This window comes from Puma concolor, chromosome B3, assembly GCF_028749965.1.
Source record: "Puma concolor isolate L17-30 chromosome B3, mPumCon1.1.hap2, whole genome shotgun sequence".
Lineage (NCBI taxonomy): Eukaryota > Metazoa > Chordata > Mammalia > Carnivora > Felidae > Puma > Puma concolor.
This window is the reverse complement of record NC_141672.1, coordinates 92792922-92816876: the sequence shown is the minus strand read 5'-3', so window position 1 is coordinate 92816876 and position 23955 is coordinate 92792922. Positions and strand designations below refer to the sequence as shown.

Sequence of the window (23955 nt, the reverse complement as noted above, 5' to 3'; positions counted from 1 at the left end):
AGTCTTATTTCAATTACTAAGTACCTGTTGACTTTACATTTACAAATTGCTATGTTCCTTTTTTATTAGCAACCCAAACACTGAAAGAGGGCCCACAGTATTATCCTCATTGTATATCAGATGGGGCATGAAAGGCTAGAGAGGGTTAGGTCACCCTGCAAGGTAGATTGGAGCCAAAATTGTTTCTCCCAGTTTGAATGTTCTCTGAACCATCTTCTGCCTTCACAGGGATTAATCAATGAAGATGCATTAACCTTGAGAAACAACTCAATTAGGGAAGGACAGGAATTAGAACAGACATCTTATCAGGACCATACCAAATGGATGCCTAGTGAAATCTCAACTGGAGGAAATGAACTCAAATGAGATGAGGATGTTAAGAGTACCTAATAGTTACACAGCATCTAGCCCTTACTTTGTGCCAGGCACTGTTCTAAGTCATTTAATCTTTAGTTCAGTCCTTAGAGTTAGGTATCACCCCCACTTTACAGATGGCAAACTGAGTTTTCCCAAGGTAATTTACCCTTGGTCAACAGAACTGGGATCTAGACTAAGTAACTTAACTCTGCAAAGTGTATTTAAGCACTGTTGTAAATACTTCTCGAAGAAAGAATGTTCTTCAGTATTCCCTTATATTTTAAGGTAGCGGGTGTGTGGGGGGGTGGGCAAAGAAACCAAACTAAATGTATAAACCTGGCCATTTCCTTCTTTCCTTAAAGCCCGTTTCTGTTACCATGTCACATTCAAAGCAAGTAAAAATTTGTCTATAGCAGCTCTGAAAAATAATACAAATTTTAACTGACCCCTCCCTTAAAGAGGCAAGGAAGAGGGTGAATTTCACCACACAATACACAGCAAAACTTTGTCCCATTAGCAGCTACTTTTCATGGTCCCCTTAAACCCTTTACTTTTCATCATCCCATAATCAACTTTTCTGACTTCCTCAGCCAGTTTTCTACAAGCATCCAAGCAACAGACTGAAGTCTGAAAGGTGATGAATCCTTCTAATCCTCTCCCGCAGACTATAGGTAACTTTGGAGGAGACTTTGGAGAAGCAATAATAAGCTCCAGCTTCTGAGAGGAATCCTGAACTCAACTAACAATGAGATCAAGGTAGAGTGAGGACTTTGGCAGGCAACTCACTGTTGAGCTCAGAGAAGGCAACAGCTCACGCCTGCTAATGTTCACGCCTGGGAGCTAAGTTTGCTGCTGCAAGTCTTGGCCCTGGGCTAATATGTGACTAGAAATTCAGGTGTAAAATAGCACGTATGCCAAAATCAGCTGTTTCTTAGCAGTTGAGTTGAAGCAGCTGAGGAAATCTAAAATAATACTTCTCAACATATGTGCTGTGCTGTCTAAAAGTCACAGAACTGTCGAGAGAAGATGAGAAGGCTGGGGCTTGAATCCCATGAAGGGGGAAGGGTGGGGGAGGTAGGAAGAAAAGTGTACAATAGACACTGGGTGTCCAGTCTTGTATTTTCGACATCGACTTTTTCATCTTGGACACCAAGAGTTCCAGCACATAGAAAACACACATCTTAATCCTGTCTTACCCAGACGTCTAGTGCATGCATCATTTACCCACATAAATATCTACACAATTAAATGACACCCTGTCCAGTCTCATCTGTAACTTTGTCTTCAGGTTCAGCCCTTTGGAGAATAATGGCAAGTAGTCAACAATCCACCTACTCTTATTTTTAAGAATCCACATTGTGCCGTAGCCAAGTAGAGCACTGGAAATAGAGATTTTTTTTAAGCCAAGGTTCAGTTAATTGAGAATGTCACAGTTGAAAGAGGGTGAGAGGTTAGCAAATGATTGATTCAAATATGACATAATCATACTCGAATATGCACAGAAGACTGAAGGTTCTCCAAAATGGATATAGCTAATCTATAGGAAGGCTTCAAGGTGGAGGTGATACATGAGTATCTGAATTGAGCCTTAACGTGTGTTAGGAGTTTACCTGGCATGCACAAGAAAAATACAGTCTTTAGTAATTGGCTACTGCATGTCATTGTATATTATTTTCATTTAAAAGGCAAAGCTCACATCCATTTCAGACTTTTAACAATCCATCTGAAATGGTTTTCATCTTTTTGCTTTATTAATGCAAATGCTTTCACAAAGAGAAAATTTCTGCCCAGGCCTTGCTGAGTGTTAAATAAAACAGAATTTCCTTCTTATGTATGGCACACTTCCTTTTCCTTTTATTATCATCATTTGGATTGATGTAGTAATAAAAGATCCTGAAACCAAGTATTCAAATATATTAGAATTCATGCCCCTTGGGTCTTCCTTATCTGCTTTCTTTGATAAGGCTATTTTTTGGAATAGGTGGGGAAAAAAGCTAAAACTTCTTCATTTTTGAAAAATAAACACATACACAGCACTTTTTCTTTAAACATTCAAGTTTGTGTATATATAAATGAAATCTTAATTTTTATAATTATAACTATGAGGAAGGTGTCATGGTAAAGTCATGAAAGTTGGTATGTATGGGGTTGAAGGAAACTTTCTAGAATGCTCCTGGGAGTCACCCTGAGTTGCAAAGCATTTCAGGTTTATTCTTTAATAGGTTGTGGCTGACACATACCAGGGCACTTAAAAAAGTATCTATTGAATGTATCTATTGAGCAAATATTAATAAAAACAATGGCCAAATACTGGCAAACGACAGTAATATTATTTTATCTTTAGATCAAACCCATGAGTTGGTTACTGTCATCAATCCCATTTTACATATGAGAAGAGTGAGGCTCCAAGAATTAAGTAAATTGTTAAGGTCACACATCCTAAATGGCAGAGTCTAACTTCCAAGGCAGAGTGCTCTGACTGGTAATTCTTGCCTTACAATGACTATATGTCCTGCACTGTGCTAGATCCTGGACCCACACAACCTATAGGGTGGGAACTCTCAAGGAGCTGGCATGGTATTGGAGAGTTCAAAGGTGCACAAAGATACTCAGCAAGAAGAGGGAGTTACGAAGACACTTTTAGAAGACAGTGGAGCAAGGAGGAGGGGCTTATCAGTGAACTGCTTAGTCTTCTGGCTGGTGCAGGATCTAAAGTGACTTAGACCTGAAGAGAAAGACAGATTTGAGCTGCAAAGAATTAAATCAGGGTTGTCAACTTAAAGAACGAGTTTGGCCCTTGATACAACAAACTAGCAAAGCTGACCCATTTGAACCATCTAAATTGTTAGATTGCCTGCCATGACAAGACGGAGGGGAAAGCCCACAGCTCTGCTGCAAGGAGGGGCTTGCAAACAAAGACGCTGCTTTTTGATCACCCAGAGAGGTGCCAGGGGAGAAGCTTGGGGACATACTTCGTAACCATGTTATAAAGCAGGGCTTTATGGGGCGCCTGGGTGGCTCAGTCGGTTGAGCGTCGGACTTCGGCTCAGGTCATGATCTCGCAGTTCATGAGTCAAGCCCCACATCGGGATCTGTGCTGACAGCTCAGAGCCTGGAGCCTGCTTCGGATTCTGTGTCTCCCTCTCTCTATGCTCCTCCCCTGCTCACACCCTGTCTCTCTCTCAAGAATAAAGAAAAAAAAATTTAAAGAAAAAGGCAGGGCTTTGTGTACGTGCATGCTTCTCCCTGATTCAATCTTTTCTTGTTTAAGTTTCTTAAAGGGGTCTTTCCGTCCTTCACCCGTGAACTAGCTGACATTTTTTAAGGAACTGAAACTGGGGATGAAAGGTAACTGCCACCTAATACTAATTGTACTATGTTCAAATATTCCCCCCGAAAAATAATATTTAAAAGAAAACAAAAGTCTGAAGAACTCTGAACGGTCCAGATAGATTACATTTATAAACAAACACCTTTCTTACTTGCAATTTATCCTGTAAGACCCACGATGGCAAAGGCCAATTGTTACCCATCTCAGAATCTCACCCTAGACTGACACTACCTAATATTTTTGTATCATGAATGTGTTCTTCTTCCTGTTGTCTTTCCTCAATGGAAGTTTAGACCCTGTGTGTGTTGGTCACCACTCTATCTCCCACACCTGGAAGGGTGGAGGGGTACAAGAGCTCAGTAAACATTTGGTGATGGATTAATAGCCTATCAATTAACACAGTGCTAGAAATATGGTAGGATGATAGGAGCTTAAAACATTTCCTAATGAATGAATAAATGAGGTTCCAACACCCTCCCTTCCCCAGCAACTTAAAGAGGTAGGACGGCATGAGTTCAGATGAAATCTGCTTATTTTGCACCAGTGTTGGGGGGGGGGGGAGGGTGTTTCTCAGTACTGTGCTTGTAGCTATTTAGCTCTGTTATGTAAATGTACATTTTTAAAGTTCCTTAGATTTTAGACTAATTGGCAGCATTCTTTCTTCCAAATATAATGGAAAACGAAATAATCTGTAGTTTTAGGCTCCATATAGCTCAAAATTCAGTGCCATGAAACGTTATCTATGTTTCTCATAAACACATTTACGTGGGCTCTAAATGCAGTATTGGTGAGCTTTTTATAACACCGAGATCCAGAAAAAAGTTAAAGAAGTTCCAGATTTGTAGCAGTTGGCAAGAGCACAATGGCTTGATATCTCTTCCCTTAAAAGAAGCCACTACTGGGGCGCCTGGGTGGCTCAGTCAGTTAGGCGTCCGACTTCAGCTCAGGTCATGATCTCACAGTTTGTGGGTTCGAGCCCTGTGTCGGGCTCTGTGCTGACAGCTCAGAGTCTGGAGCCTGCTTCGGATTCTGTGTCTCCCTCTCTCTCTGCTCCTCCCCCACTCATGCCTTCTCTCTCTGTCTCTCAAAAATAAAATAAAACATTAAAAAAAAAAAAAAAAGAAGCCACTAGTTGTCAATCTCAATTATCTAGAATAAAACAAAAAAAGGTAAAAAAATAAGTAAAAAAAGTCCTTTGCTTTGTCAAAACAGTCTTTTTAAAAGTCTGATGGTGGGGCACCTGGGTGGCGCAGTCGGTTAAGCGTCCGACTTCAGCCAGGTCACGATCTCGCGGTCCGTGAGTTCGAGCCCCGCATCGGGTTCTGGGCTGATGGCTCGGAGCCTGGAGCCTGTTTCCGATTCTGTGTCTCCCTCTCTCTCTGTCCCTCCCCCGTTCATGCTCTGTCTCTCTCTGTCCCAAAAATAAATAAACGTTGAAAAAAATAAAATAAAATAAAATAAAAGTCTGATGGCTAAAGCCCATGCCCTCCACCCACACGAAAGCCCCTTGGGACTTTGTGCTCAGAAACAATGCTAACCAACAGATTCCAAACCCAGGCACAATGCAAGGGGCAAATGAGTAGGGCTTGGAGGCTGCTGGAGACAGTGAGAAACAATACGAGAGAGCCAGAAAGTTAGAGAAAAGAAGTTAAAGAAAAGAAGTGAAAAGGAACACAAGATGTCTACAAGGTTAGTCCTCCTGAAATCATTTTGGACAAGAGCTTTTTACAGCACACCAGTTTTTAAGGGCATTACTCTCCTACGCAGAAATGTATTGTGTTAAGTTTGCCCCAAAGTAATAAATACACTGAATTTCTTCCATTTAGGTAGGCAAGGGCTGATGGTTGTATTGTAAGTGTATTTTATTCTAAAAAATGCTTATTTTCTTAGTAGAAATTTCTGTCTTAGTCACCATGAGCCCTGAGGTTAGGTCACCATAATTTAATTCACTTTCAGTTCTTTAAAGGAATCTATTACAAATCCAAACATGCAAGAGAAAATGGTACAGCCACAGGATCAGCAGAAAGGGGAGTGTTTTACTGTAAAACTGTAGTCAGTATACTATTCTCTCAAGAACATTCCATTCCATTCCATTCCATTCCATTCCATTCCATTCCATTCCATTCCATTCCATTCCATTCCTTCCCCTTCCTCTCCACTCTACTCCATTTCATTCTCAACTTTCACCTTACTGGCTCCTAAGGGATGAACTTTCCTCCTTCAGACATTAATGCTTTTTCTAGCACTCTAGGACTATAATGTTTGCAATAATCCTATGCGTCTTAAGTATCTGTAAACAATTGTTCTATTTTAAGATTTACTTTCCTATAATGTCCCCTTTTTCCTTTATTTAATTAAAATAGGCTTGTTATGAAAATATGGACCCCACAAAAAAAATATACTAAAAAAAAATTCCTTGTAATTACATCAGCCAAATGACAAGCATGTTGTGTACTTCATACACATAAACATGCACACACATGGTATGTAAAGTTCTATAGTTTGGTTTTTCACTTAATGTTTTAGCCTGAGTATTTTTCCACATCATTAAAAATTTACTAAGAAAACATTTTAACACATACAGGGTTTTGGTCACAAAAATATATCATTGTCATTGTTGAATCATATCTTTACTGTTACATATTTAGGATGTAAAAGAGTCAAGATATTTTGCAGCTGAAATGTGGAGAAGGGCAAAGACTGTGATATCTTTGAGAGTCTGAAGCAAAGTTCTAGACTCCTGTGTGTGTGTGTATGTGTGTGTGTGTGTGTGTGTGTGTGTGTGTGTGTGTGTGTGAAGGCTAGGGTGGTAGGCTAACCTAATAAGTGCAACCTTGGCACAGATGCCTCTGCTGTTGTTTCCAGTAAGATGGGGTTTTGTGTGCTCTCATTCAGGTGCTGTTTACATTAGGAATGCTGCTAGAACCTCAGTCATCTGTGTGCCATTTGCCATATAGACATATGTTCTGAAACATCTAGCTGTTTTAAAATCTTTTTAACTGCCATATAACATAAAGCCATTCCTTAAATAACTTAATCCACTTTGAAGTGAGCTATATGAGTATCTGTTTCCTTTGCATGTCCTGTTTTCTTTCATTCTGCACTCTACATTGGAAACAATCATATCAGGCATTTCTATAGTTTATTAACTATATTCTTCAGAGTAGAAAAATAAGTAAAGGCTGAGAAAATTTCCTCTTTAATATTTCAGCACAAAGTGTTGCTATTAAGAGTTTGGAAGAAAAATGGTACCAAGAATAAATTACTATGCTATGAATGAGTAAGATAATGTATCTAGGAAGGAAGCAGATTATGGAAAGTATTTATTTAAAAGAAGGAAAACTATAAATGTACATTGTAGTGGGGATGTAGCTTGGGCCTCAGCCTGTTACTCTCTGCTTCTAAGGTTCAGACATGTCTGCAAATCTTTATCACACTGATAGTAAATATATAAATAAAGTTTACTCATATGGAGCCCAAAGTTTTTTGTAAGGGTGGGAGATGCGGTTAAAGGTGAATCCACTGTTGCAATGTGTGTTGAACTTATATTGTGGTCCAGTGGAAGTCTAGTAAGGGTAGGTTGGGGGGTGAGCATTGCACTAAATATTTTACCAGGAAGAACCCATCCCAATGAAAGAGAGATTCAGTTGAGATGCTCCTGCCCATGTAAAAAAAAGTCTTAGGTGTTGGTGAGGAACAGGAAGCCTGCCTATGGCATGGTACTTATGACTCAAATTAGTCTCTGACCCGGAGTCCTGGAAACATGGTCAGGTCCTGGGGAAAGAGGGGAATAGAAGGAAAATCTGAAAGAACCTAAACTGTCTAGCTCATTGGGATTCAAGTCACACTTCTTTAGTACCCTTCTTTAACCATAAAACAAATCCATTCTCTTTACTCTATTGTAGGCTATGGAACAGTCTGGATATTTTTAAAGGAATCACCAGGAGATAATGACCAGGCCAGATAGGCCAGCAAGAAAGACAGGCCCATTATGCAGAAGAGAGCATATGCACAGTGCCTGGTAGATGGGGCAAAAGGCAGTGGAGCTGTGGAAGCAGCACCGTCAATAGCAGGGGGGAAGGCTGGGAGGGGGAAGAGGGTGGTTGGTGTTGTCCCTGGTGGAGCCTCAAGTAAATACTTATATTATGAAAGTTGCTTCTGCGCATAGGGGAGGCATCACCTGGAAACTCCCAGGAGGATGTGGGGAGGGGGAAATGTACTGAGTACTGGAGTTTGTGCATGAGCAGCTAGGGAATGGAGCCAGGTTAATTGGGTTTCAGGTGGTAAAATTTAGTTAAGTCCTATGATTTACATATCACATACATATACCATTTTAGTGCAGAAACACTTCAAATTTAAATAAGTTTTAGAAGCAGTGAATTTCAAAGATCTCCCTTGGGGTCAATTAAGACCTGCATATGTACCTTCAAATATTTAAGGGAGTTATTCCTCAATTGAGGGGCAGCTTGAAGTAATGCATACTCAAATAGAAAGACTGATAAAATGGCCTCTGAAAAGGGCTTCTGTTTTCTGTTTCTAAATGGATGAATCCAGATTTGTACTTTATATCAAGGTCTGTATACATAGGAACATGATGGTAATGATAAACCAGTGAATTATGCCCAACATGTCTATCTCAAAATGGTTTCTCCTGCTGGAGTCTGGTACGCTCACCATCCCTCCCTCTATAGCTTCTTATTTCATTTATTTAAAGTTTTACTTATTAAGCTCTACGTGATGGATGGTGTGGATAATAGAGATGCATAAAGTACAGTCACTAATCTTATTGCTATTCCATTCTTCTTTTTGTTACACAACCTGAGTCAGTAGAACTAGTGTGGCCACTTGAACATTTCAAGTCTGACATCAATGAAAATTCACAATACAATTTTAAACTATTGCATTTAGTGTTTATGGAAGTTTTGTGACTACAGGAGGAACACATCAAATCCTTAACTCTTTGCCTAGTTTTTCTTTGAAAAGTGTGAACCAGAATAAAATATATGAGTACAGACTAAACAAAAGCAGGGTACTTTGTAATAATTCTAGGAGTAAATGTGTTTATGATTATTTTAAGAGAATTGATAGTTTTTCCTTTAGGAAATTACTAGGGATTACAATGGAACTCAAAAGGAAAAGGATTCAACATACATATGTTCATGTAGTTGTACCTGAAACACAGAAAGTGCTGACAGTATGGTTAAAATACATATATATCAGATAAGTAAAATGTTGCTTTTTTTGAGGGAGGGAGGAGATTGGGATGTTTGGTTGAATTTGGACCCAGAGAAAATCTTATATAAGAGTTAAATGCACCTATGCTTTGTAAATAATATATATTTATAGGTAATAATTAAATATTATATGTATATATATTCATACTTACATATAGGGGGTTGTTTGATGCTTATAAGTTTTTGACATGCTACTACTTAACTTATGAAAAAATGAGAATTATGGTAATTATGAAGAGAATAATGGAGAAAAACCAAAAATATAGTCTCTTTCCTTCCAGAATAATGGAGAAAAAACCCAAAATATAGCTGGTAACTTTTCTAGAATATCAGGTATTATAGAACTGTTGTCTCTTTCCAGTAGAAGTAAGGAGGGAGGGAGTTCAGAGTTTATTGTTGAAATCTACAGGTGAAAATTCCTCTACAAGTAAAACTAATCCTAGTATATAGAATTAGTCTAGTCCTTGGTCATTACCAGGTCATTTAGGTCAGTCTAGGAAAGATAATTGCTAGTGATAAGGAAGATAAGTTGATGAATCAATAATCTATGGATGAAGGACTTCTACATATTTTAAATCACTGAAGTAAGTAAATTACATTGATGCCCCTTTAAGGAAATGGAAGAGAATCCAAGTCTACTCCCATTTGGCACACAAATGAGCCATTCCATAATAATATTATCTTGACTGTGAAAAGAACAGAATCTTTGTTTATATGTAAGCTGGAAAACTTTTAAATAAAAATCCTGAGAATTGAGAATATAGTACACTCTCTGAGGCCAAATTATGACCTCAGTTATAATCAAAGACAGTACAAAGAGCTCCAAAAAGAGATAAGAAAGGGACAAAGAGAAGAGACAGGAAAACAAAGTCGCCAGAAAAATGTTTGGCAGAAGCCCAGCGTAAGCCTGACATCTTCCCCCGAGGCCTTCTGCTTGTCTGCAGCCCTCATCCACCACCAGCTTCCCTTGCCTGAAAAAAATGCCAGTGACCCCCTTCCAATGCCTCATCACTACCAAACGTATCAAAATAAATAGGCCCAAACAAGCCCATATTGCATGGTTCTCCAAAGAAGTTTCTTCTCATAAGAACAAAATTTCTCATTTACAAGATTCACAAAACAGGGAACTATATTGTAATGGAGCCTGTACTACTCAATGAAAACATTTTCTCTTTTTTTAATGAAAATATCTTCTTAAACACATTAAAACCTATAAACATTTAAAAAGAATTTTAATGTTTATTTCTGAGACACAGACACACACACACACACACACACACACACACACACACACACACACACAGATCGTGAGCAGGGGAGGGGCCGAGAGAGAGGGAGACACAGAATCCAAAGCAGGCTCCAGGCTCTGAGCTGTCAGCACAGAGCCTGACATGGGGCTTGAACTCACAAGCTGTGAGATCATGACTTGAAACTGAAGTTGGACACTCAACCAACTGAGCCACCTAGGCCCCCTATAATTCTCTACTTCTTGACATGTGTGTTTGTTTAAATAAAAGATAAGCATATATTTCCTTATGATAAATGGAGGAAAAATACACCAACTGCTTGGTATGTGTAGAAAGGGACAAGGATTCAAGGCATTTCCTATTGCAATCTGCTGCTGCCACTAACATACTTTGTCACCTTAGGACAGTATCTTAAACTTCCTGGGCCTCAGTTTCTAGAACTATGAATTGATTGAGCAGGAAATTTATAAGGTTGTTTGTTAGTTTGATGATCTGTGATCTATCCACACCAGTCAATTCCAAACGGCATGCTGGAAATACCATTTTGAGAGTCACTTAGAGGATTTGGTACAGACGGAAGGAGGCATATATGTTTTTCATACACTTTTAAAAAAGAAATATAAGGTCTTACTCTCCCCGAGTCAACTAACCACATTCCAAGGCCCTTGATCTCATATTGACCAAAAACATCTGATGTGATCCTTACCACTTGATTTAAACACTTTTGAGACTTAGAATTGTACACATTTTAGTACCAGCTGGCACAACATAGATCATTTCCTTTGACTCTCAGATTTTAGAGATGGGATAACTGAGGTCATAGTACCACTCAGTAGCAAGAATAGTACCAGAGCCCAGGTCCCACAGTTTGTGCCTAGTGATCTTTCCATTGCCAGAATCTACCTTTAGAAGTCTGATTTGGACACATGGCTCATTGTTAGGCTTTGAGAATTCCAGTGAGGATCACCAGCAGGCTTTTGTTTCAGTAGCTCACATGTTCAAATGCCAGTAAGAGGTTAGTAAAATAAATGGATGTCAGATCATCACCTACCAAAAAATCACACTCTTGATAATATTGAAACCACAGTAATGGGGACACCAGATTTCCTTAAAATATCTGTAGATAAAGAAAGCAAAATCACAGTAGATATGAACTCAGCCTCCAGTATAGCCCACAGTGATCCCTGCTTCTTGGGATTCATGCCCTTGTGTGGTTCCCTGCCACACTGTATTACAGTTGGTCCATGTGACCAACAGAATATAGCAGAAGTGATGATATATCATCCCTTCTACTCCTAAGAAATTAAGTAGCTTCAAGAATTTTAGGCTCTATTTTTCTCTCGAGGCTTTATTTTCATCTGATCAGATGGGTTCTAGAATCATTTTAGGAGTTACATTCTGTAATAACAGTTACATGTTGATCATTTCTTTATGTAAAGCTTTATTTAATCCAAACAGTTAGATGTGCACAAAATGTCTCATTTCTTCATTTAAATAAATCAAGTTAATTTGGTCCCCGATTTCTATGTTACTAGACAGATGAGAAATCTAAGCTCAGTTATTATTGAAGCCTCTTCCTCTCCATCTTTCAGCATCTGGCCATGGTCTTAGTCATTGCCAAAGCAACGAAGAGGGCCTCTGGCCTTCTGTTCCTACCCTGGCCCTTTATGTGCTTATTGTCTGATAGTGCAGCACGTTTTCTTGAGGCCCAAGCTGGGCCATGTGCTTGCAGTGGTGGGAGGAAAACCACAGAGAGAACAAACACTATACAATGCCTCAACAAATCATCCTATGGCAGGCAGTTACAGAACAAGTTAAATGATGGGAAAAACAGAAAAGAAGTAAGCAACATGGTGCCAGCCTTCAGGTTTCTTAAACACTCAATGGCAAACAGGAAGTGCAAAAACAATAAACCAAGAAACACAAATGGAGCATTTTAAGACGTACCATTTAAACTGCAAGGGCTGAAGGAATCCACAGGAGGAAATGACCACTGTAGAGTGGGCTTAATAATAATAAACACATGTATATATAATCCCACACATTTGTATGGAATTTTATATGTTATGAAGGATTTTCCCCACATTTATAATTTCATTTGAGATATTCTTTAAAATGAGGTTGGCAGGTTAGATATTAGCAGCTTCATTTTACGGATAAGGAAACTGTGACTCAGCTGGCTTTAGTGGCTTGTTCAGTGTCACAGATCTGGTTAGGAGAGGAATAGAAAATTGAGCCCAGGTGTCTTTCTACCTAGTCCTTTCTTTGGTCCTTCTTCCACCATTCACCATGGTGAATTGGTTCCCTGGAGTTAAGTTCTAAAGCAGGTTGGAAATCTCTATGTGGAAAAGAAAAGATACATCCAACAGTGGCAAGGAGTCCCAATGCCCATGGGAGAGCATGAAAATATATGAGAAGGAAATGATCAAGTAGGTGAAAGGTTCTGGATATAAAATGGAAAAGACAAGGTACAAAACACTGAAAGAATGCCAAGTGGTGACTAAGGGAACCATTGATATTAGACAGCAAACTCCCCCCTCCTGCCCCCTTGACTAAGAAGTTTACCTCTTACATCTCTTCAAACATGAACAAACATAAAGAAAACAACAGCGTCTTCATGTGGTCCATCATCCAATGCAGGCATATACAATCCCTCTTGGACCCTTTCTAAATCTTAGTCACAGTAAGTGACATCATTCTCATTTCTTGTTTTCTGGGTTCTATATCTAAAGCTTATATTTGGTCTGGACCACACAGACAGAGGAGAATGAAGTCGTTAAGAAGGACATCATATCTACTCGCCGCTACACCTCTATAATTCTTAGCGATATTCCATATTGCCACCCACAAGGACCCCATCTAAACCAGTGCAAGAGCTTCTGGGGAGGTGCTACCCGAGCCAGCTTCCTCCATAGAGCACAAAGACAGGGACGGAGCTCAGGAGATGGTGTAATGTATCTCTTAGTGGGACAAGACAGAAGGGCTCAATGGGATGGAGAGCCAATTGAGGATAAGATGCCAGATGGGTATGGTGGACTGTTATGGTGTTGTGATGCTCTGTTAATCTTTTCGTAAATATTGTGTGTGGCCTGAAGCTTTGGTGTTGAGAATCTACAGTGATTTCTGTAGTTACAAATAAGAGAGTTATTAGCAAATGAAAAAAAAAAACAAAACACCTCTACCAACATAAAATCTCTTTCCATACCCCTCGCTCTCAACATTGTTATCTATTTTAATAAGCAACAGTATTCTGGCAAATGAAAATTCTCAGAATCCTCAATCACACCCTTATCCCAGAGCCTAGACTTAGTTGGAAAGCTTTATGGCTCTGACTCAGTAGAGCTGGTTATCCTCTTTAATTGGATTGATGGCGACAATTGTAATTACCTTAGATGAGATTGCCTGTAATGTAATTATGCTTCCTTCATCAGCCTGCGCTGGACTTGTGGAATACAACAGAAGATGCCTCCAATTACTGAGAGGTTAAGCAGAGCGTCATATTGCCTCACAAATCATGTTTGTTACTGTATAGGATTTTAAAAATTATGTAGGGAGCTGAAGGAATTGTCCTGTAAAGCAGCTTTTCTGATCCAAAGATGTTCCTGTGTATGCTATAAAGTATAGAGTGAGATGGCTACATTCCAGAGCTGTTTTTTTTTTTTTTTTATTTGAATAAAAAAACTATTTTTAAGGACTTGACAGAGAGGGCCAATAGTAAACTGTATTTTCGCACTGTTTTGTTACTACTTACTGTTTATAAATAGTGATGGCATCTTAAAAGAGATTTTTGTAAAAAAAAATACAATACACAGTAAAGTTTAACTTTATTTTTTTATGATTGGAAAATTTACAGTTTCTAAAAGTAACACAATAAATAACAGGAGGTAATTTTAAAATCCTAGTCTTTATGATAGATGGAGCTATAATTAATACCTAAGTAGTCAGCTGCCTTACTCCAATAATGCCTCTCTCTATTTTCCAATTAACACATGGAGAACTTTAAAAATTTTCAATTGGAAGCCCAGCCTCTAAACAGGACAAGTCTGCCAAACGTACTGCAAACACATGTAGTTTAGGAGAAATGGCACATACTGGAAATCCACCCCAATCTTATTAACTTTTGCATTGCTCTCATTAAAAATAGAGCTGCTTACGGGTTCTTCCTTCTGAAGCATATGAAACATAGAACTTGGAAATGTGCCCTTTTGAAAAACTTATTCCTGTATTCACAAACCAGATGGTGCACATCAAATGCATCCTGACTTCCTAATGAAATAAAAAAATAAAAAAAAAAAAAAGGATTCCTATTGTGTTCTTTAATAAGATTAACGCATCCTCAATTGCAACTTCTGACAGATACTCCTGGAAAGTTAAACAACTTGCCAAACGCTGTCTGCTGGCCCTGGACAGGAAGGCCTCAGCTGAGCTGAGGAGCTTTGGGCCATGCTGAGGGGCACCCTGCTTTTAATCCTTCCAAAGGAGGCTCTAGTAGAGGTGGAAGCCTTGCTACAGCGGCTGCTCACAAAGAAACCTTCTGTCTCTGAACATCAGAGACGAAGAGTCTGCTGTCTCATAAAAGGGCTAATCAAGCAAGAAAAAGACAGTCTCTTTCCCTCTCTCTCTCTCCTCTCCCTCTCCCTTTCTCTCTCCTCTCTGTCTGCCTCCCGCCCTCCGGTCCACTGCGTAGTCTAGCCATCAAGGTGCTAGGATGCTCTCATCACTAACGCCACCAATAAAAACCTAATTTTAGGCACATTTGTATGTGACACTCATGATTTTGAAACACCAGTAAAAATGTATCCAAGCCAATGAAATGAAGTTGGATTCTTCCAACAATTAGAGAAGAGTATAATGTTGCTTACCTTGGAGAAGGTTGGCTTGTGTGGTCAAAAGTCTGAAAAAAGAAAAGAAAGATGGATTAATTTTCTATTATTCTGACTTTTGCCACCATGATACTGTATTAAATACGGCTGTGGTATGTCTATTAATTTAGTAAATCCACGTGCCATTTTCTCTTGCCTGAAGTAATAGAATGGTGTAAGGCAAGCTGGATTCCGACCTGAATCCAACGCTGTATTTAGTTCCTCTATTAAGTTAGGAATGTGTTCGGCCAAGGAAAAGCATCCTCTTGAATAAAAAACTGTGGCAGAGTAGACACTGTAGCTGTCAAACATTATTATTTTCTTTAACTTTCAACAACTTGAAGATCTCTGGTCCACTCTGTCTTATTTTATCTCCCTACACAGATGAGAAAGTTTTTTCTTCATGCTGAAACACCCTCTGTCATGAAATGCAACATCGTATCTCATTTTTCTTCATGAACTGCTCTAATTTAACAGTTGGGCTGGAAGAGCACACATTAGGATCAGTCATATAACACCCTGCATTTGGAAATAACAAGTTGGAAGCTTCACATCCTACAAAATAAATCAGTTACTCTATCAATTCTATAAGCCTAAGTGTCTGAAAATTGAAGGAAGGTATTTTGAACAGCATCGTGCAAAAGCTGTTGCTGAGTTAGGTGTTCAGTTAAGCTGAACATCATGTCATGTTCCTAGTTTCCTGGGCCGAAAGCATTTATTTTACATTTTAAATATGCATACCTTCTAACTTGGACTAGAAACACTTAATTTAAAATAACACTACCACCACCAGGTGATGCAGTATAGGGTTGATCAATACTTCAAGATTTGAAAAAATTTCCCCAAATGTCACACAATTCCCTGGGACCAGGAGCTTTTCCTTCCTTTAAGGTATGACTCTTTTTCCTCTTGATGTTTTGCCATTAAAAAAAGAAAAAGACAAAGAAAAAGAAAACTATTTAACAAACCACTACCAAATCAATCTAAAGGTTAGCATTCTTTTTATTTCAGTGCTCCTTCTTAATGGGCAAAAATTGATTGATTAGCTCACCTAGAACATTCTTAGCCTTAGGGCAGAAAGAGTGCTTTGTACACAACAGTGGACTGGATTTTAAAGAGAAAAAGAAAATCAACATTCAGGAATACAGGAAAGTTCAAAAAGGGAAGGAAATAGAAAAAGCAAGTTCTGAAAGTGTATTAAAATTCTTATATAAATATATATATATTCTCATATATATATGGCATGTATGTGTATATATATACACACACACATAGATGACAGAATATTAACCATAAAAGAAATGAGATCTTGCTATTTGTTTTGGTTTTTTATTAATATTAAATTTATTGTCAAATTGGTTTCCATGCAACACCCAGTGCTCATCCCAACAGGTGCCCTCCTCAATGCCCATCAGATCTTGCTATTTGTGACAACATGGATGGACCTAGAGGATATTACACTAAGTGAAATAATTCAGATGTAGAAATATCAAATGATTTCACTTACATGTGGAATATAAAATATAAAACAAACAAACACACACAAAAAGCAAACAGACTTAAATACAGAGAACAAATTGGTGGTTGACAGAGGAGAAGGGGGTGGGGGACAGATGAAATAGATAAGGGGGATTAAAAGGTACAGACTTCTAGCTATAAACTAAATAAGTTATAGAGTTGAAAAGTAGAGCATAGGGAATATAGCCAATAATATTGTAATAACATTGTATGGTAATAGTGACTACATTTATTATGATGAACACTGAGTAATGTATAGAATTACTGAATCAATGTTATATACCTGAAAGTAACATAACATTGTATGTCAATTATGCTTTAATAAAAAATGACTGACATTAACTAAGATATAATATCTGAAACATTTATTTAAAGTACATAAACAAAAAGTGATATATGGTGTTAGGGTCAAAATAGTGGTTACTTGGGTGATGGGAGGGGATGGCTAGAAGGTAGCACAGGTGTGGGAATTTCTAAGTTGTTGGCTATAGGAGTGTCTTCAGTTTGAGAAAATTCATTAAGCTGAATATTTATAATATGGTTTTATGTGTGAATATTATATTTGAGTAAAACAATTCTCTAATGTGAAAAAAATGATATTCCATCTTAAAATACACATGCAATGAGTTTTAAGTTTGAAAAAAATAGTATTTAATATATAAGTACAACTTGTACATTATTTGCAGATGTTTTTCCTTCTCCTTTATGATTTCCAGATATCTGACCTGCCCTAAACATTATTATGCTTTGGTAATCTATAAATCGCTGAAAAAGGAGAAAGTTTATGGAATATAGATAGACACTAATTAATGTGGTCCTTATTCATTGTTTAACTCCAGGTAAAGTCATTGAGTCCTTGAAGTTTACAGTTGGAAGGACTTCAGAAAAAAAATTAGCCCAATCATTTCATTTTTTCAGGTGAAGCAGCTTTTATGCAGGAAGATTAACTAACTTCAGGATTATTTTACAAAAGGGGTGATGTGAAAGATTAATGGAAAATTTTAACTGTGATCTTAAATAATTCCCAGGTGTCTGCTTAATTTTTACCCCTTCTCAGTTCAGATAGAAATATCCACAAAAAGACCTATGTAAGTAAATACAATTAATCATAATCAATCATGTACTGTCTTGCATTTGCTTCGAACCAAAATAGTGAAATGGACACATGGCATCCTGCTGGTTCTAATTTTCCATCAATTCATGAAACACTTCATGCTTTCCTTGTGACGGCACAAACCCTTCAGCTTCCTAGCATAATTAATGTTATGAAAGGCACTCATGTGCCCATAGACATGCCATGAAGTTCCTGATACACATAGTTTACATAAATGATAATAAATGTATTATTAACACTTTCTATCAGCCTCAGGACGTTACTTCCTTTATCAATAAATGTTAGATTCAGACTAGATGATATATAGGAATCTAACAGAATGATATAATTAAGCTAAAACAAAAGGACTAGTATAAAGATGCCAACTTTAAATTTAAAACATATATAAAAATGTTGAAAACTGATTATCTCTCCTACGGCCATCATTTCACTGGAAAGGAAAACTTTAACACTAAAAGCATAGGAAGCACCTAATTTCAAAATAAAGACCACTTTTAACTTGAAAGAAAAACTTAGTAAAATACTGTATTATCCTTAAGTTTCCCATAGTGCTATAGATTCATAATAACTTGGTCACAAACCAGTGGTGGTCTATGAACTACCTTTTGGGAGCCACTGCTCTGAAATTCTTCTACAAAGAACTTAAGGACAGCATTTCCCTGGGTTTATTTGATACAATGCTCATCCCCTGAGATGCTTCTAAATAAAGGATTTCCTGGTTTTAGAACAAAAGGGTGTGGTGGTGGTTATGGGTGCCTCACAGTATAACCCCCTTTCATAAATTCTTAGTGAAAAATATTACAGATTTAGAGTTCTCTTGAAATAAGCCAAAATGTTAACTTAATTTCATCTATCATTTAAAAAATTATTTACCCCAGGAAACACAGTACCTGTGTTTCATTCTGCAAAACTAGTGTTCTGCAGACAAGCATTCTATGATTTTCCCTCAATCAGCTCCACATCCTGACATGCCACTTATAGCTAACAGGCCCACCATTCTGCCATTCCCTAATGGTAACGTCGGAGGAATCTCTGACCTACACTCAAGAAATACTGGTGAAGTGAACTGGGGGTGAGCCAACACTGCAGGTGGCACCACAAGGCCAGTCCAGAATCAAGTCCTGGAGGAAGGTAGGTCTTCATAAGTGGGATGGTGCTCTCCCACCCCTATCAGGGCAAGCCATGTCTTCCAGGTCTTCTTTCTTCCCGATAATTTTGGGAAGTTCAGCTGTGTGTAAGGAGACCAAAATAACATTGGCTTAAACAACATAACTTCTATTTTTCTCTGGTATATACAATTACATTGTTCTGTGCAGTGGTTCTCAAAATGCGGCCCCAGGGAAGGACACCAGCATCACCTGGGAACTTGTTAGAAATGCCATTTTTTTCCTTTATAAAAAAAGTTTATGTATTTATTTTGAGAGCAGGGGGAGGGGCAGAGAGGGAAGGAGAGAGAATCCTAAGCAGGCTCTGTGCTGTCAGTGCAGAACCCAACATGGGGCTCAAACTCATGAACTGTGAGATCATGACCAGAGCCAAAATCAGAAGTTGGATGCTCAACCGACTGAGCCACCCAGGCGCCCTGAAATGCAAATTTTTGAGATGCTTGCCTTAACTACTTAGAGGCTTGTCAAGCCCTCTGGGTGATTCTGATACAAAACTTCTAGAACCACTGGTTCAGAAATAGGCCTGGTAGAATGAGGACTCTGTACCAAGGGGTCTTCCAGGAACCCAGGCTCCTTCTCTCTCAATGCTTCATTCACTGTACCCTAAGATGATTCCATTGTACACATTAACCCAAATGACTTGTTACCATGATGCCTGTGCTTTCTTCCTCAGGAAGCATTTTTCCAAAGCAGGCTCCTTCTCTGAGTTCTCCAGTCATGGGTCTGTTTCAGACCCCATCAGCTGTACCCAGACTGTTGCAGTAGCCTCCTAATTACCTCTGTCTCGCCTACTGATTCTCTTCAACCTAGTCTACCCCCACCTAACTAGAAGAATTACTAATTTTTTTTATGTGACCTTTGTCTCTCACTAGACCATCATCTGATTCCCTAGTGGCAAAGCTTAAGCTCTTAAACTCTGCAATCCCTCATCCGGACACTTTCTGGATTTCAGTTACGGTAAACACCATTTCCAGAACAGACCACATTGTTTTGTCCTCCACACCTTTGTGCACACTATTCCCCTTGCTTAGAATGCCTGTGTTAGAACTCCTACATACACACACACACACACACACACACACACACACACACACCCTCAGACACACTTTTTCCAACCTTATTTTTCATTTGAAAAACACCCAGGCATTCCTCAAAATCTAACCTACACACCACTTTTGTTGGGTCTCTTGCAACTTCCCCAAGCTTGGCTCCTTGCTTCCCTGTGCTCTCATTGTAGGTACTCCTATTCTAGAATACTCATCAAATTGTATTGTAATTTTCTGTGTACACATCTGCCTCCCACATTAGATGGGAAGCTTCTTGGAAGCAGGCACTGTTACCTATTCAATAAACATTAAATGTCCACTTTGTGTTGGGAAGTTCATATCCTAAAGTGTAGAGCTTAGGACAGTGTCAGGGTCCAATGGGTTCCACATAACGGCAGATTCAAAGCACAAATGAATGAATGTTTTCTGTAAATTCTCTCACTGATGTAATGATTGTAATTAACACCTATTTACAATATACCTGTGGATGTCCCTGAGAAACATGTAAGTATCTCAGTTGTTAGTAACATGTTGGGTTTGGTAACTTCAGAAATGGGGAAGTATTTTCAAAGTACTGGCCTTTAAAAAGCAAAAGATGGAGAAGGAGGGGAATGAGAATCCCCCCTGGGATCAGGGCAAAAGAAGTGAAATTTCTACACTCAAGGCAAGGAATGTGTTTGTACCTGGGAAAATTGGGCAAAATGAGTCCTATAACGATTTCAGCTTTACAGAGAAACAAATATTATCCTTCCAAGTTTGTACGACTTAACAGCACCTGTCCCTCTTGCTGAGCAGGAGATGGTGAGTTATGTTGTCTATGCTCTGATGAATTTAAATTTCCTCAGGCATAATTGACTGTGATGTCACTTCACCTTGAAATCATTTCTTTCAATTTTTTGAAAGAAAGGAGAATGTCCTAACATTTGAAGCTTTTCTTCCGATTATTTAAAAAATGAAAGTCTTTTCAGGCAACTGTCCAAATCCAAGAGCTTAAATTAAAATGCTCATTTTCCAAATTTCTCATATAACTCCTATTTGGATTGAGAATATAGATCTTCTCTTGAATAACCATGGGACAAAGAGGAGTGAATACTTCTGAAATTCCAGACTGAGTTAGAATCAAGGACACTTATCAGAGACGAGAAGTACTCCTGTGGGTCTCAGGAAGAGGCATATAGGCAAGTCAATCTTTTCATGATCTGTCCTGTGCCAAGACCTAGCTTCTTGTTTATTCCATCACTGAATGCTTTCTGGAAGGTTATGTTCATTATGGTACTTTGTCACTAATCTGATAAGAAAAACAATTAATGTGATTGCCAACATTGTCACTTTTCTTAATGAACCAAGCAATATATATATGTGCAGTTTTGATGCATAATTGTGGGATGTAAAGTATTATGGACTATATTTACAATTTGTCAGTTACAAAGCCACTATACAATGCACATAAAAAATGCTACAATCTTTTCATAATTTTCATGAAGGGCCCTTCTAGATGCAAATTTTTATTTATGTAATTTTCATAGGATGCAATTTGACGTAGTCTCCATCTCCTAAGTAAGGGGTTTGTTGTAAACACTCTATTTAGCTTGCAAGTACCATTCAGTTAAATGACTAATCACAGAAACTCAGTCCATGATCATTGACAAAAATGGTCACACTTACAGCTGAAATTAACACTGAGTAAAATAGATCTGCCTTTCACCCACACCCAGGAAGTCATTCACAGCAAAATGGCTCAACCATGACTTCCAAGTTTGTATGAGATACAATTAATCTGTGCTGTCTGAGTCAGAAAAAAAAAATGCATATTTCGGTCCTGTTTTCCCACTCCAAGTACAGTTGAATGCAATGAAGGGGTATTGGTCCACAACAACAGGGCAGGACATTCTCTAAATGTGTTTAGATAAGATGTGCAAACTCTTTTTCACATTTTTCTTACCCACTAACCCTTCTCTTATGGCCTGCCAAATATAAAGGTATTGATTTTTAATGAAATGTACTTATGAAACAATGATCATATTTTCCCAGCTCCCATTACCTTGATTTCAGAAATAACATCTAGTTCACATTTGGGATTCACATTATAGCTAGACGACTCAGAAAATATCAGCAAGAGTGCCAGACAGTGGGCAATAATTGCTCCCCCATGGATTTCACTCCTACCCCTGCACAGTTTATTATTTTATACTGACTAGTGTTGGGGTCTTTTGTCCTATTTTTACTACAGTTAAGTCTCTTTCCTGTTCTGTTTTCTACTGTGGCTCTCTCAAAAAGTCACTGTCCCCAGGTTCTCTCTCTTCTACATTTCTTATCAGTGTCAGTAGATAATCTTGCTTCTTCAAACCCAGAGACAGTAGAAGTCAATACATGGGAGCTCTCAACATCCTGAAACTTCCATACATCCACATCGCAGTCTTTATCCACACATTTATGTGTCTCTACCCATCCTCCCCTGCTTCTCTCCTGATACAATGAAAGAGGTATTTCTCCTATCATCTAAAGCTTTCAACTTTTAGTACATCTTCCCGTCAATATCTCCAATCAAAAAACAAATGAAAACTTTCTATCAACCTTTTTAGTCCTTGTAACTCACACTTCTTTAAATAATTGCCTCCAATCCTCATTCTGTGTTAGCCAGTCCATAAAAAGGACCCTACAACAAACCATTTCTCCTGGCATTCATGTCCCTGTGTAGTTTCCTCTCTGTGAAGCTGAGAAGGACTTAGAACTTACTTTTTGGCTAGAAGAACGCAAAAAAGTTACATCATGTGACTTCTGAGGGTAGGTCAAAAGAAGTTTTGCACTTCCCACCTGGATCTCCTGTAACACTTGCTCTTAGGGAAGCTAGATGCCATATAAAGAGTCTAATCAACACGAGATTACTGTACTATTTCAAAACCCAAACTGGCTATGTGGAGAGGTGGAGTGGAGAAAGAGAACGATGTCCATCCAGCCCCCAGCAGTTCCTATCATCCCAGGTGAGGCATCCCCTGTGAGTGAAGGAAGTCCTCTTAGACATTTAGCCCAATAGAACCTTCAGATGACTGCAGTTCCAGTCAAGATCTGTCTGCAATTGTAGGAGAGAGATCCTGTATTAGTTTGTATTAGTTTCCTATGAATACTGTAACAAAGTACCACAGATTGCATAACTTAGAAGAGCAGAAATTTATTCTCTCACAGTTCTGAAGGCTAGAAGTCTGAAATTAAGTGTCAGCACGGCCATACTCCCTCTGAGACTCTGCAAAGAATCCTTCCTTGCCTTTTCCTAGCTTCTGATGGTGGCCATCAATCTTTGGCATTCCTTGGATTACAGCTGAATCGATTCATTCTCTGCCTCTGTCATCACACGGCATTGCCCCTGTGTGTTTCTTTCCTCTTATAAGAATGTCAATCATATTGGATTAAAAGCCCACTCTACTCCAGGATGACCTCATCTTAACTATATCTATAAAGACCTTATTTCTAAGTAAGGTCACATTTTGAGGTACTTAGGATTAGGACTTCAACGTATGTTTTCGAGGGACACAATTCAGCTCATAACAGACCTCAATCTAGATCCCTCCAGCTGAACCCAGCCAACCCACAAAACCATGAGAGAGAACAATAAATTGTGGTTTAAACCATTAAGTTTTAGGGTGGTGTGTCCCATAGCAATGGATAACCAAAATGCCTTTCTTTACAGAAATCATTTCAACTTACTGCAATCTGGCTTCTGCCAACACATTCTACTGACAAGGTCACAGTGACCTCCTTGGTTTTAACTCAAGGGACAGAGGTACCATTTCAGAAGGATGACATGGCCTATACATCTACTTCCCTTCCTCCCTGTAGTCCATCAAAATGACCAAAGCAATTGGGATATAAGAATAAATTCATCAAATCCCTGAAAAACAAAGAAAGGTGACATCAGCAGGCAGAAATTTGAAGTATTTCCTAGACTGAAAGCAGACAGAATTGGAAAGAAGATGCAAAAACACAGCCAGGGAACCCATAGCTCAATAGGCCAAGCAGAAGGCCACTGAAATGGTGACACTTGCAGCCTCCTCAGAGCCCAGGGAAGAAACCAGGCTCTGAGTC

At 38.6% G+C, this 23955-nt stretch overlaps 1 protein-coding gene across 1 annotated transcript in view; it reads right to left on the bottom strand.

The window, feature by feature from the left end:
• SEMA6D (semaphorin 6D) overlaps positions 1 to 23955 on the bottom strand; it is a 574463-nt gene that overhangs the window by 159655 nt on the left and 390853 nt on the right. Inside the window, exon 4 of the mRNA XM_086710609.1 lies at positions 15032 to 15063. The gene's annotated coding sequence lies outside the window, so the exon portion shown is untranslated. The remainder of the gene's footprint in view (positions 1 to 15031; positions 15064 to 23955) is intronic.